At 34.3% G+C, this 14,663-nt stretch overlaps 1 long non-coding RNA gene across 1 annotated transcript; it reads right to left on the reverse strand.

Annotated features, from left to right (window-relative positions):
• Window positions 1–13,684: 13,684 nt before the first annotated feature.
• Window positions 13,685–14,431, reverse strand: LOC136969126 (uncharacterized). The gene is made up of 2 exons (XR_010879768.1): window positions 14,209–14,431; window positions 13,685–13,814 (listed from the first exon to the last, which is right to left on the reverse strand). It is a non-coding gene; the product is annotated as an uncharacterized lncRNA (long non-coding RNA).
• Between the last annotated feature and the right edge of the window lie 232 nt (window positions 14,432–14,663).

Below are 14,663 nucleotides of genomic sequence, written 5' to 3' on the forward strand. Positions count from 1 at the left end.
AAATAGCTTGGGAAAACAGCTAAAGAGGGCGACAATAACCGACATAGAAGGGAGAAATCACCTAACGAGGGTAACAATCGACAGAGTAATGACTTCAAACAAACGATGAGCCAGTTACAACCTAGATCATAGACAGTGGGGCGACCAATCACATGACCCAAAATCCCAAATGCGTAAAGAACACGAGAGAAGACAGAAAAACAATCTGTTTGATGAAACCGTGTCTCGTTCTATAATTTAGACTTAGTAAACACTAGTGTTGTGTGTTTTTTCCAAAGACACTTGGCAAGTTTTCTATCAAATATCTTTATTCATTCCAGTTGATACGGTACATTGTCTGTACACGTTTCGGGCTTTGCCTCTCTTCAGTCAACTGTTGGTTACGTTTTATAATGTAAAATCTTGTAAAACTGTATACATTACGATTTTAAGAAGTTCATCGACTGTAAAAAATACATTATAACTTTAAAGGTTCACTGTAAAACTTAAAAATATGTTGCAAGTGTAAAAATTTTTTGAACTGTTTCCGCCCCCTTTTCCCCTTCCACCTCTTTTTTGACTTTTGCATTGATATGGTTAGTGTTGCCACGTATGGCGTTCGCCGCCTTGTGGTCTTTTACCAAAACTTTTTTGCGGGCTTATTTTTTCAAAAAAGGTTGCTTTTTTCAAAATATTTTAAATTTATAATATATTGAGCCAGTTGTCGTTTATTTTAAGGCTTAAGTTTTTATTTATACTGTCTTTACTTTTTATGATTTCTATGGTTTCTTTAAACTTTTGGTTGTACGTTAATTTTTCTTTATGCAGTATTTCGACTTTATCTTTGTCTATATTACAGCTGTTTAAAGTACAATGTTCCTAAAATGCAGAATTTATTCTATTGTATTTTAGATCTGCTATATGTTCTTTCAGTCTAATTTTCACTTTTCTTTTTGTTTCTCCTATGTAATATTTTTTGTTTTTGCAGGTACAGGTATAAAGTACAGAAAGGTCGGGAGAATAAAGAAAAGAATAACGAAAAAAGAATAAAGAATAAAGAACGAATATACGAATAAACGTATATTCGAAAACGAAAACGAAAATAAACGAATAAAGACAAGAATAAAGAAATAAAATAAAGAAAGGTCGGGCAAAAGTACAGGTTTTTGCAGTACGGAATTTTGTATACTACACCTTGAGCTTCGGTCGGTATTTGTTGGTTTTTTAACGGGTTCCAGGTTAACAGCTTGCTCCCCATTTTTTGATATGATGGTGCTAATTGTTAGTTTATTTTTTTTATTTCTGTATTGATTTGTTCGTATAGGCTATTAATATAAGGAAACTTAATATATTCTGTTTTAGCTACTTGTTTATTTTTGCTTAGGATTTGTGGGTTATTAAGTCTGGTTTCTCATCGGTTTAGCAGTCTCTGAGGGAATCCTGCTAGGAGAAATTTTTTTCTCAATTCTATGAGGTCTTCGTATATGTGTGCTTCTTGGCTTGTCCGGTTTATTATTTTGTCGTATTCCATTTTATATATATTGTACTTGACGTATAACGGCATTTTTGATTGGTATTTAATTGTTTCTTGGTTAGAGCTCGGTTTTTTGAATATTCTATACTTGCAGGTAGGCCCGGCGTTGCTCGGGCAAAAGTAACGATAGCGAAGATTAAGATTATTACGTTAAAGTCACAAAAGAAAAAGAGTAATTTCATCAACGAACTAAGTATTTCTAAAGAAAGGTCGAATTTGAAAATCGAATGTTCTAATATTGTTCGATTTTTACGACTTGTTCTGGTTATATCGTTCAATTTTCATCGAATGTTCTAAAGAAGAAAGGTCGAGAAAAACCAAACTAATGTGTTTAAATTTGAAATTGAATATGTTCTTACATATTACACTTTTTCTTTCTTTCTTTCTTTCTTTTTTTTTCTCCAGCGCCGGTAAATCTTGCATGTTTCTCTTGTTTTCCATTGTTACGAAACACTTCCATTGTTGACACTTCCATTGTTGACACTTCCATTGTTACTTGACACTTCCATTGTTGGTGGAAGTGTTAAAGAGGATGCACACATGCGGCGCTGCAAGGAAAAGCGGTGTCGCGAACGCGTATTCGCCGCGCGGCAGCACGACCACACAAGCGGCAATCCGTTTACATTTCGGCGCATGTGTTCAGTATTCAAGATGGCGAACGATATCGACACTCCGCTATCCACGTGTTTACAAATTTTGTTTTGTACGGCTCGTTTTATTTAGCTAGAAGATTTCGTCGAAAATTCGGATGAAGATTTTGGATTAGAGACATCATATTGGCAAGAATCTTGCCGAGAATTTTGTTGGATCGATAAAGAACTGATGTACAAAGTAGGCTTATTCTTCGATTAAGATCTCTCGATAAAGAATACTATCTCGAGTAAGATTCGGTTGTTTTGTTCTTTGAATTAAATAATATATGATTACTATATTTGTGTAGAATTTGTGTTAAATTTATTATCCTTTTTTCTTTGTTCTGATGTTTGTTATCTCGGTTAACCGCGTCAAATTTTCCGCCATTAAAACACCACGTGGTTGTATTTTCAACCGGACGAACTGTTATTGGCTAATAGAAACGCGTCTTGGCGACGGTTACCACAAAAGATAGAATTCAACCAACTTCTGCGGCACGAGAAAAGCGGCTCAAAATCGACCTCTGCGGCGAGAAAAAGTGACGTCATTCTGTCGCTTTTCCTTGCCGCGCCACATGTGTGCATCCGGCTTAATAGATTACTTCTCGAAGATACCGGAGTATCTTCGAGAAGTAATCTGTTCTCTAAGTACTCTAAGTACTCCGGATCTGAGCAACAATCTACTTTCCGTAAGTAAAGTGGCAAAAAGGAGGATCAACATAAACTCTGATGCCGAAAACTGTAAAAAAGTTGACGAAAGAGGAAATGTCATCATGTCAGAAGAAGAGTGGAGAGATCTATGCACCGTTAGACTCGGGACGCCCAGCCGTGAATACAGTAGGAAATCCTACTGTGATGACTGGGAGACCCAGCATAAGCGATCTGCCAATGTCAATGGAAAGTACTGTACATGAACATTTTGACCAAGAACAAGACGGTACACAAATTTCCACTCGTATCACAATCCAACACACCTGTATGCGATACCTGCATTAGAGTGAAGTTCACCAGGAAGCCCATTAAACCGGTGATCACAAAAGAATCAAAAAGTCCTCTCGATCTTCTACATCTTGACATAGTCAGCCCCTTCAGAAACGAATCATTGGGAGGAGCAAAGTATGTACTCTCCATTGTGGATGACTACTTAAGAAAACTTTTCACCAAATTCTTAAGGGCCAAATCTGAAACAGCAGAAGCAATCATAGACTTTATAAAAAACATCAAAAACACAACGAGAAACATTATTCTTATCATTATTTAACTTAATAAATATGATACGAATTTCGTCAACACCTACAGTTGTAAAATTAGAGAAGGAAGTATGTATTTGCTGTTTGCTACCTTCATTTACATCAGTGGCCATGGTGTACGGGTGGGACTTATTCATGCTTTGTTCCTGTGTGACAAAACCCAAAGGTTATATGAAGAGACTTAAAAACTTTTACATTTCCTTTATTGAAATACTTTATTAGGTGCATGCCATTCTCGTTGTTTGTATGGTAATTCCTTATATATCGGACATAATGCCTTGCTATTCCTGGTATGCGGTGGTCAAGTATGACATATATTGCAGACTATGCCTTGCCGTTATTGACTTGGTTCAGGCTATACTATTCAGCATTATTAAAAGAGTCAAATTGAACCCAAAGATATAATTAAGGAAGTCATATCGTTTTCCCCCAGATCAATTATTTTCTATTGTCGACAATATAGTATTTCATTCAGTAATTGTTTTGGTGGGTTTTACGGTATTGATTGTTTTTGCAGAAGTTTTCTTATTGTATCCACATTTGGAAAAAAAAAGTCTTATAGATACGAGCCACTTTACTGCTGCATCGAAGTTGGTATGGCTGCTACATTCCTTGTTGGTACAGTAACATACCTTTCTCTGTTTATCGTTTTGCTTATGTATACTTTAATGAAGGCATTTGAAAAAGTATCAGAAAATGTGTACGTATTGAAAAAGAACAGTCCAAACTTGAAGCCTGAATTGGAAAAAATTATAATTCAACATAACGAACTTTGGAATTTTACAAATCAACTTAATGGACCATTCAATTACGTATTAACGTTTTTGTATGGCGCCTTGTTAATAGAAACAAGTCTAATTTATTTTATTTTTAAATTTTAATTAAATGATTTTTGATACAGAATTATGTGTTCTACATTCTGTGCTGCTATCACGTTTTATTGTATTTTACTTGGATTTTTATTTTCTGCTTTTACATCTACTGTAATGTATATTTACCCTTAAACATTTACAACATTTACATATTAACTATAGTTTGTAATTTTTCTTGTTTCAGATGCAAACATCTTTTCAAGATATACGAAAATTGACTGACTGTGATTTAAAATTGGAACAAAACTTGAAGGTTTACAGTTTTAAATATGTTACTTTATCTCTATAAGACTTATTATATTCCAGCATGAATTATGATATAATAATAGAACTAAATGTTTTTTTGTAGATGTTGAATTTTATGAAAAGATTTGGAAAAGAATCGCTGTGTTTGACATTCAGAGATTACATTAAAATTACTAAAGAGTTTCCAGTAAAAGTAAGTTATGCAATATAATTCTCTAATATACAGGGTGAGTTTTTCATCTTGAGACAATGAAATAACTTAATTGGATCTCATTATTTTGGAAAAAAGTATAGACAAAGGTTGTAGGGTTTCGAAGAGCCAATCAATTGGTAACCTTGGATGTGACCTTGACCTTGACCTTCAAAGTCATTTCATGGTCTAGTCTGTTTTCTCAATCGGAACACATATTTTTGATCTGGCAATGGAAAGAGTGGGAAATTTCACAACCGGATATACCTTTGACCTTATGGTCAAGGTCAAAAATCAAGATTATTATAAGGTTTAAATTATAAGCGGCCCACCAGTGGCCAAGCAGTCTTCATACCCTAAACACTGTGAGTCCGGTCGTGGGTTCATGCCTTGCTAGGAGAAGCTGGCCACGTGGAGTTTTCTGGTTTTTCTCCACGTCTGTAATACATAAATAGGAGCCAGTTCCCCTTAAAAGACCTCCCAGAAGGCATTCTTTCTAGGCAGATCGCCCACGTGTTGTGTTGCCATAACTAAACAAACAAACAAACATAAATTATAAGCTTTTTCTAATGGAAAACCATACTTTTTATTACTGAAATAGGCAGAGAGGTAAAAGTTACATTTACATGGAAAGAGCAGGAAATTTCACAATCAGCCATGACCTTGAGTACTCCAAATTTGACCTCTGAAGGTCATCTCAAGCGTGATAATTTTAAGCACGGCTCAACAAATGCATCGAAGTGGAAGGGCATCATTTTGAAGATTTGTTATAAAATTTTCCTCCCAAACCAACATCTCAAGCAATGGTGAGAAGTAAAGTGACTCAGCAAAAACAAGCACCACGATAGTGAGAGGCAAGGGAACTCACTGAAAATAAGCACCTCAAAGGGAGCAGAAAACTACTACGTCCACATCGCGACTCCTGGATAGCGCTAAAAGTAGTGAATGCTTTTAAAGGTCAATGTAATAAGATCATGAAAAAAATGTAACTTTTACCTCACTGCCTATTCCAGCAATAAAAAGTATGGTTTCCCGTTAGAAACAGCTTATAATTTAAACCTTAAAATAATAATGACCTTTGACCTAGACTATAAGGTCAAAGGTATATCTGGTTGTGAAATTTTCAGCTTTTTCCATTTCTGGGGTCAAAAATATGTGTTCCCATTGACACAGACTTGACCTTCAAATGATGTTGAAGGTCAAGATTACATCCAAAATCACCAATTGATTGGCCCTTCTTAATCCTACAACTTATATCTATACTTTTTTCCCAAAATAATGAGATCCAAATAAGTTATTTCATTGTTTCAAGATAAAAAAACTCACTCTGTAGTAATTCAAGTGTTGACACATGTATTTAGGCCTTTGGTTTGTACATTTCAGATGATAAGTTCTCTGGATTCCATATTTTCTGGACTACAAAATATGAGGCATGCTACGAAGCGTAAAAATTAATCATTACACAAAGATTGCAATTTAAAAATAGAATCAAATAGAAAAATATTTGTTAAACTGTATGGAAACTTTAAATTATCTTTGAAATCCATGTTTTATGTTAAATTTTACAATTCTTGTCAGATATTATTTTCATTACAGTCTCAAAATGTTGCGTATTATGAATTAAATTCTGCACCATTGTTTTTGTATAAATATGCATTAAGTATTTGTATGAAAAACGCGAATAAATTAGAAATTTGATGTATCAAATATTTTCACTATATTGATAGAAGAAAATACCTTGAAGTTAGCATTGTATGTTTTTTAATGTACGTTCACAATGCTCATCCATGCACCAATCTATTGATCAAGTAAATTCGAACTGTCTTAAATAAACTGTGAAATGAATCGATTTTAAATACAGGATCAGTGTAAGTAATTTGGACTGTGCCTATAGCTCGCTACTTCTAATTCATGCATATTTATTTTTTAATTGGAACCAATATTAACTAATAAAGTAACATTCACAGCTGATAAAAAAGACAAACTGAATTTTATAGCAGCAGTACACAAATTGAGATGTATTTGTAATAATAATAAATGATTTTGTGCAGCAGAAACACCATGCCAAAATTCTGTTACACAAAAGCAATAATGAAATTGATTTTAATATATGTTCTCCATCTCAAATTTGTATTGTTTATCATATTTATATTATTACGTGTATCATACAGAAGACAGTCTTATAATAGAAATGTATGCATAAGGACGATAAAAATAACACTACAAGTTGTGATTTTATTCTTTCGTTTAAAAACTCTTTTACTGTAGATGTAGAAAAGTTTAGTTTTGATTAAAACGTCGAAATAAACACATAGCAATCGCTTTATCTTAAAAGTTGTAAATAAACTGACCAAGCACGCATCCATATTTTCTAGTATAATAAGTCCTGTTAATATATAGAAAGGACTAGTATACAAAATAAATTGTGTAAATTATTTTAAAATTAAGTACACAAAGACATAGTAATTGAACAGTTGTAATTGAAAATAATAAATATTAGTGTTTAAATTGGAAACAATGGGGAGAAATGCTAAGTTTAAGACACTTATGATACAGTTAAAAATAATAAGAATAGATATTTGGTATTTTGAGTTGTTTTTCTTTAGAGAAGAGTTACGTGTCTAATTTTAATCAAGAATGTGGAAAAATATAGCGATAAAAATGTGCTTCGTTTAACTTTATTATTATAGTGTACAATCATTTCTATGGATTATATTATTTACATTATCTAGAATTTACAAAATTATTCATTTTACACAAATTATAGTGAAGAATTTTTACAAACGAAAACAAATAGCAGTTATTTTAATTGAGTAAATTACCTACAACTTGAAATCCGTTAACAATGCGACAATGACAACACTGATATCTCGTACTTCGAACGTGAAATTCGACAAAAATTTTCTTTCGTGTTCGAACTATTCTTCCAACTTCGAACTGTGGTGGCAGTAAAAATTCATTGGAAGAATAAAATACACTTTGGAACAGAAAATACAATCTCGAATTAACAATAATGTGTTAAATTTCACAACCGATATACTGTAATTTAATTACATATTGGTGTTAAAATTAACCAAATAATATCTATTCAACCCCATATCGTCCTTACTTATTAAGGATGTCATTAGAGAAGTGTGTGACACCAAACAAGTCTAACAAATAAGAGAACAGTTGTAATATCGATTATTGAGATGAGAAAAGAACTAATCATTAGGCACGAAAGTGATACATGTGTGGCTGATCTAGCGGCCATGTTTATCGTGTCAAACAATAAATGCAATTTTCATTATATCTTACAGCGTTTACGTATTCTGTTTATTCTTTTTGTTTTTTAGTTCAATATCTCGGTCACTTAATTGTGTTACTTTTATCTTAAATTAAGTGTATTAAATTATGCTTCTCAACAATGGATGAAGCATGAAAAATATCCATTAAAGGTATGAAACCGATTTCCATTGGAACGGGCAGAAAAAGCTCAAATGTTTTTTCAAGATGTCGTCTTACCGAGCCCTATTATTTACTATCTGGCCACTCAATTAATGGTCTAACCGAAACAATTTTGGTCTTTCTAAAAATATTTTCTTCGTAACCACAGAAATTAACGATTTATTAAGAAAACACAATATCAGGGCTGTGGAGTCGTAGTCGTGGAGTTTTGGTATTTGAGTCAGAGTCGGAGTTGTCAAAAATACCCCGACTCCAACTCCTTTTTTTCTTTCCCAACTTGTTATGTATATAAAAAACGAAAAAGTATTTGAATCGTGTCACGTTTGACTCTCCGAGTTTTTGCAAATCTATAAGTTTGGAGATCTCTCGAACCCAAAAAATGTCAAATAAAAGAAAAAATTCGCGCGTCCACACGCGTATGTTGGCGTCTAATTTGTTTAATTTCTTTATTCTGTTCTGAACTATTAAACAATATCTCAGAATGAGTAAAGTTTAAGAAACAAAATTTGGCACAGTAGCGTGTATAAAGGGCATTAATGCTATTAAATTTTGGTTCTTTATTAAAGGTCGACAGGGTAGAGACATAGAAGGGGTCGTGTGTCATATCTCCAGTGTGGTCGGACTTAATGAATATTTTACTCGTTATCAGCATTCACAATCTTATAATATAATCGAGATGGGTTAATAATAATTATAGTAATAATAATGATGATGATGATGATAAGCTGAGAGTTCAAACGGTTAAGAGTGAAATTTGGTACACAGTTAGAATACGTCGTAAGAATGTACACTAAGAAGGGATTTTTCGAAATTCCTCTCGCGGGGGAAGGGTTAAGGATTACCCCGAAGAACTCCGTTTCTACCGTACTACATTAGATGCGGTATTTTGCGTTTTTGTGAAAAATCGAACATACTTTAGACCCATCTAAAAATTCTCTAATTAGTCTCGGAAGAGAGAGGACCTAATTCTTGCACCCAGTGAAAACGGATAAAATCGGTTATAATCTAAATATCTTAATCTTCGTTACTTTTTGCGCGAGCAACATCTGGCTCATCTGCTAATTTATATATATATAAAACTCGTCTCTACCCTCAAAATTAAGCTTGAGTTCTAATACGAGTACAGACAGAAAAGAAAATCTTACAAAATTTGAAGATGATATTTATTATGCACTGGAAAAAATAAATCACATCGACCACTGTTCGAGTTTGAATGTTAAAACGGCAATATTGAATATGATTTAAGAGCTTCGGTGAATGCTGATGTAATAGAAGTGATTTTTTTTGTAAGGAGTAATTCAGTTTATTATTAAAATAATTAATTAATCAACGTGGCAAAATAAGCAACCTCTTTTCTACCAGTCTAAATGTTATATTTCTCATTCTTGATTTAGTTTAATCTATCTGTATCTGTCTATATAACCCATTGAATGTGTGGGGCTGGGAGTTGAGAATATAAATAATAATAATAATTATTGTTTTCTTCCTATTCGAAGTTCAATTTTAGTTTCTAGAATCCGTTGTTTTTTTGTTTGTAAATCATTTAACAGGACAACTAACTTAAACGGACATCTGTTGGGAGTTCGCCCCCTATCGGCAAAGTGGTTGTCGAGTTAATGTCGTTAAACCCGTGATTTATCCGGTAAATAAGATCGAGGTGGTCGAGAAATGGGTGCGCGAGACGATTTAATTCTCACATTCCCGACCTAATTGACAGATCTCCGATCGTACATCGTGAGAACGACTGAGGGATCGTCCGACCGGGGTAAGTTTGGGTCATCAGGTTGCACCGAGTTCAAAGCGGAATCTGTCCGGCTCTCCATCGGAGGGGGTGGTGATCGGGGCTGAGTGATCCCGGCTGTACCTTCTCCAAGACAGAAAAACACATTTAGAGTGTAATTTACGGGACCGTCGTCCGGGGAAGGGCTTGACCCGACTCGGACAGGGAGCGGCCCGGGAGGGGGAGATTGGGGATCTTCGGCGCCCCCGCGGCTCGAATAGCGTCCCTGGCAACAGACCAGGGACCAATAGCGAGAAAGTAGACCCTCGTTCGGACCAACCAAAAGTTCGGGATTTCGGGAAAGAAAGGTGATAAAAGCCCGAAATCCCCCGGACACGGGGAGGTAGAGGATTGAGGTTGAGAAGAGAAGATTCGAGTCTACGGATATCGTCTTGGAACTGCATATACATGACTCCGAACGTTTTCACTCGTGAGTGACGAAGACTAAAGGACCCAACTTCCCATCGTGGTTCTCCCAGTGACTTTTCTCCCCATCTAGCCTCCAGTTGGATCTTGCTTTTGTGGTAACGGACTCCCAAACGGACGTCGAACCACCTGCCAGTAGGAACGGACTTTACTACGAGACGACACTACTCTTATTGTAAGCATATTTCTGTTAAAATGGAAAATACGGTCTCAGTGTGAGTCGTCTTTGCGTCCAGCAAACCACTACCCCCATACGGTAAAGGACCTTTCGAGACATCCTGACCTAAAGCGAGTCGGGTCAACTTCGCCCCTTTCACAAAGAGGCGCAAATCCTCACAAATGCGTGTCCGTCAGTTCGCGTAACGGCATGCCAAGAACGGTCACTAGAGGCGCCCCTATCGCGTGTCATAGTCTACCTAGATATCAGAGTCGCGATAATGGGTTGTCAAATTTTCTATTGGTTAGTTGTATCACGTGGTTAAAATCCGCCGTGTTCTGTCGAAAAGTGCACGTTGCTCTGTATATTTTGAATAGGAAGTGTTTTTTAAAGTCGTTTTTAAAGAAATCTAGAAGATTTTGAACACATTTGACAATTGGTAGGCATGGATTTGATGCATTTTTATGCTTACGTTCATATTTAAGCTTTAATATAAGGCAACGAATGAAAAAAATCGATAGTTAGCGTAGCTGTTTACATCAGATCCGATATCGCTTAAGCGATGTTATTAAAACGAAAATATATATATATATAAACTGTTTGTGTTGTACAGAAAGAAGTACAAAAAATAGAGTAAAACAGCAAAATAAAACTAAAATTTAGTTTTCTATTAATTTTTCCGAAATTATTGCTTCTTAGAAAACCGTCCATCCACGAAGGACGTGTATGTTTAAAGAATTTTTTGTGTTTAACTAAGCATAAATTGTTATATTTTGCATGTTTGTTATATTTTTGCTAGAATAACTTTCCTTCTTACCCGCAATCGAACTCAGTTCGAGCGGTTTACATAGAAAACGGTCTTTTAGAACCTCGGGAAAAAAAAAATTCTTTTTGATTTTTCGGATGTTTTTTCAGTCCCCAAATTTTTTGAAAAATTTTTACCCGCGCGAAAAAATTTTATTGCGAGTTTAATTAACCCTTAATGATGCGCGATTAACGCTTAATTGTTTTTTTATGGGATTTTTTTATGGAACTTTATTTATCCTTTTAAAGTTCTAGCGCGCCAATTTTACTTCGGTAAAGTAATTTAAAGCTATTTTCTGATGTAAAAAAACAACATCCAATAGTTTTTTAATTTTCTTAATTAATAGATTTTTATATAATTACGTTTAATTAAGTCGGGGGGTCGGAAATTTCAATTAAAATCGTAATTAAAAAAAAATTTTGAAATATCCCGCCATCTAGTATTCACCCTACTTTTTTCCCTTCTCCTCTCGAGAGATTCATGAGAATGTCCCGCGAAACACGACACCAGCTGTTCTCAAGGTCATCCAGCTGTGTAAACAATGACTCATTGGTGTCAAGTTTCGCGCTAAGGCGAGAAAAATGAAATTGTACTTTGAAGCTTTTTCTTTAAAATTAACACATTTCTTTCGTTTTTTTTTAGTTTTGATTATTTTTAATTATAATTTAATTATTAATCATGATTTTTTTTAAATTAGCGCGGACAGAAAGAAGTTGAGCTTCATTCGCTAGAACACTTATTTTTATCTGACTGGAGTATCGTAATAATTATTCTGTAGTTTTGTTCTAACATAATGAATTATATACATAAAACAGAAATAGTCACAAATCTTAAACATAAAAATATTGCTATAGAAAGGTATTATTTATAATAAAACTAAACATTTACATGTACTGTACTGTAGTATCTAAAAAATTAGTTTTTTATCGTGCTTAAAACAAATTTAATTCTATTACTTGTAAGACTTCTTTAATACATCTTGTACAGGTACCAATCGATTTAGTTCAACCATTTTCAAGCTTAATAACTCCTGTGTTAATCCATCCGACTCCGATTCAAAATCGTGCCTCTCATACAGTCTAACATTCAGGAAAAAAAACCCGAATCTTTTGCATATCTCGACATTTCGAGGTGCTCCGAGTCCAAGAAATGCAAAAATTTGGGTGGGATCATTTCTAGAACGATCGCTACACTTTTCCTCTGTTATATATAACAACAGAAAAGTAAAAAGGATCGTATTGACTCATTACTTAGAGGAATATTTTAGCTTTGGAAAAAAAAGTTTCGTTCTATCTTTATTTGAACTATATTTATTAAAGCTAATATTTTGAGGTCACGTGATGACGTCAGAATTTTCGGGCCTACTTTGTTAACAAGTCCGCCCCTGGTCGGAGTCGTGTAAAAATCTACCGACTCCACAGACCCTGCATAATATGCTAATATTAATAAAAACATTCGGATAACTGTACATTTTTCAGTGAGAAGAATAAACTATTCTGTAAGAGCTCGTAAATAAAATGTAAGTAAAAACTTTTAGCAAAACATAAATATTAATTTAGTGTAATTTTAGTACTCCTAATCAACGTTGTCTACGGAAATATCCAGCAGTCTAAGTACAGCTATAATTGAAGATGCGAAAGACATTTCTATACAATAATCACCGATCTCACCGCAATGGCAATTTTGGCGTTGCAATCCACATATATTTTATATGTACAAAACGCTCCTACTGTACAGAGATTTAACGACGCGAGATACAGTACTGCTCAATGTGGTCCACTTTTTAAACTAAAAATCAGAAGGCCTTATTTGTGGTACTTGTAATATGTATTGCGTTACTGTGTTTCGAGGATGTCAAATTGAAAAACTGTCTTCTACAAACCACACTTTTAAATGTCTGAAAAGTAATATAAATAAAGGAACGACTCGTTTTTATCTGTTCCGGTGCCAAAAGTGCCAAAGGCGTATTTCGCTATAAATCATTTATGTAAATGCGGTTTTCCTGCATCGGATTTTGTTGCATTAAATACACCCATACCTCGCTTTACGGCCTAGATACGTTCCACGAAACTTGGCCGCAAAGCGAAAAGCCGTATAAGGAATCAATTATTCTAATACAAATTCATACAAATTCAATGGGATCGGTTCCAAATTTGTTAAATATATAACATGGTTTATCATTCAAAATGCATTTTATCTTTTTATTTCATTTAAATCAAAAATACATACATAACAAGTACATACATTTGTACATAAAATAATAACAGACTCCAAAAACCAACAATAATCTATAAACAAAAATGAAACAACTTCATGTTACATAAAATATGTGTATGTTTACATACATATTTTTTTTAAAAAATGGCTTTAATCTGAAGACGATGAAGAAATGGTAACCTGCAGATCACTGTCGTCATCATTTTTCGCTGGTAAGGATGGGCCTGGCTTACAAAAATTGTCCAACGTTGTTTGTCTTGCCTTCTTGTCTATTTCGTTCTTCAGTGATTTATAACAGCTAATGGCTGAATTAATTCCTCGAGAAACTTTAGCGCTACGTTCGACGTCAGGATCGTTTTCAAGGAGGATGTTTATTCCTTGTTCGAAACTGGAAAAAGCTTTCGACAAATTTTTTGATGTTAGCTGTTTGGATACAACAGGCTCTGTCTCTTCATCAAATGCCGGTTCTGCTTGCAACTGAATGAGTTCCTCATATGAAAGGGGTTCCCTATCAGCTTCAAGTAGATCAAGCACATCACGTTCGTTCAAACCTTCAAAGCCGAGATCATGTGCTAGATTAAAAATTTTTAATTTGTACTTACATACATATGTACAGTACTTACGTACCAAAAATGTCCCTAATTGTTTCCAATTTTTCCAGTTAATGTGTAACAATCAGTAATAAATATGTATATAAAACACTCACAGACAAGTCTAAACCAGCCGCTTTATGAGCACACACTGAATAAGGCTCGTAAACAAGAGGAAATAGCAAAGAGTGTGCATCGAGATTGCGCTTGCGCAAGATTGGCAACATGTAGATATATCGACATCGAAAAAAAGTTTTTTTGCCGTTATAGCGAAACATTTTAGGCCGTAAATCGAAAACGTGCCTTAATTGAAGAGGCGTTTTAGCGAAATGCATTATGTAAATGCGGTTTGCCTGCATCGAATTTTGTTGCATTAAATATTATGGTAGACAGTGTTGAATGGAAGTACTTTCATAAAGACAACCCGGTGTACAGTTGTTTAATGTGGTACTGTACTTATGACAAATAATGTGATAAGTAAAAATTTGGTAGGAATAAATAGATTCGTTGAAGACATTTTTGTATTTTTGACAGTTGC

Source organism: Centruroides vittatus, unplaced genomic scaffold, assembly GCF_030686945.1.
Source record: "Centruroides vittatus isolate TY-2023 unplaced genomic scaffold, ASM3068694v2 contig_1727, whole genome shotgun sequence".
Classification (NCBI taxonomy): Eukaryota; Metazoa; Arthropoda; class Arachnida; order Scorpiones; family Buthidae; genus Centruroides; species Centruroides vittatus.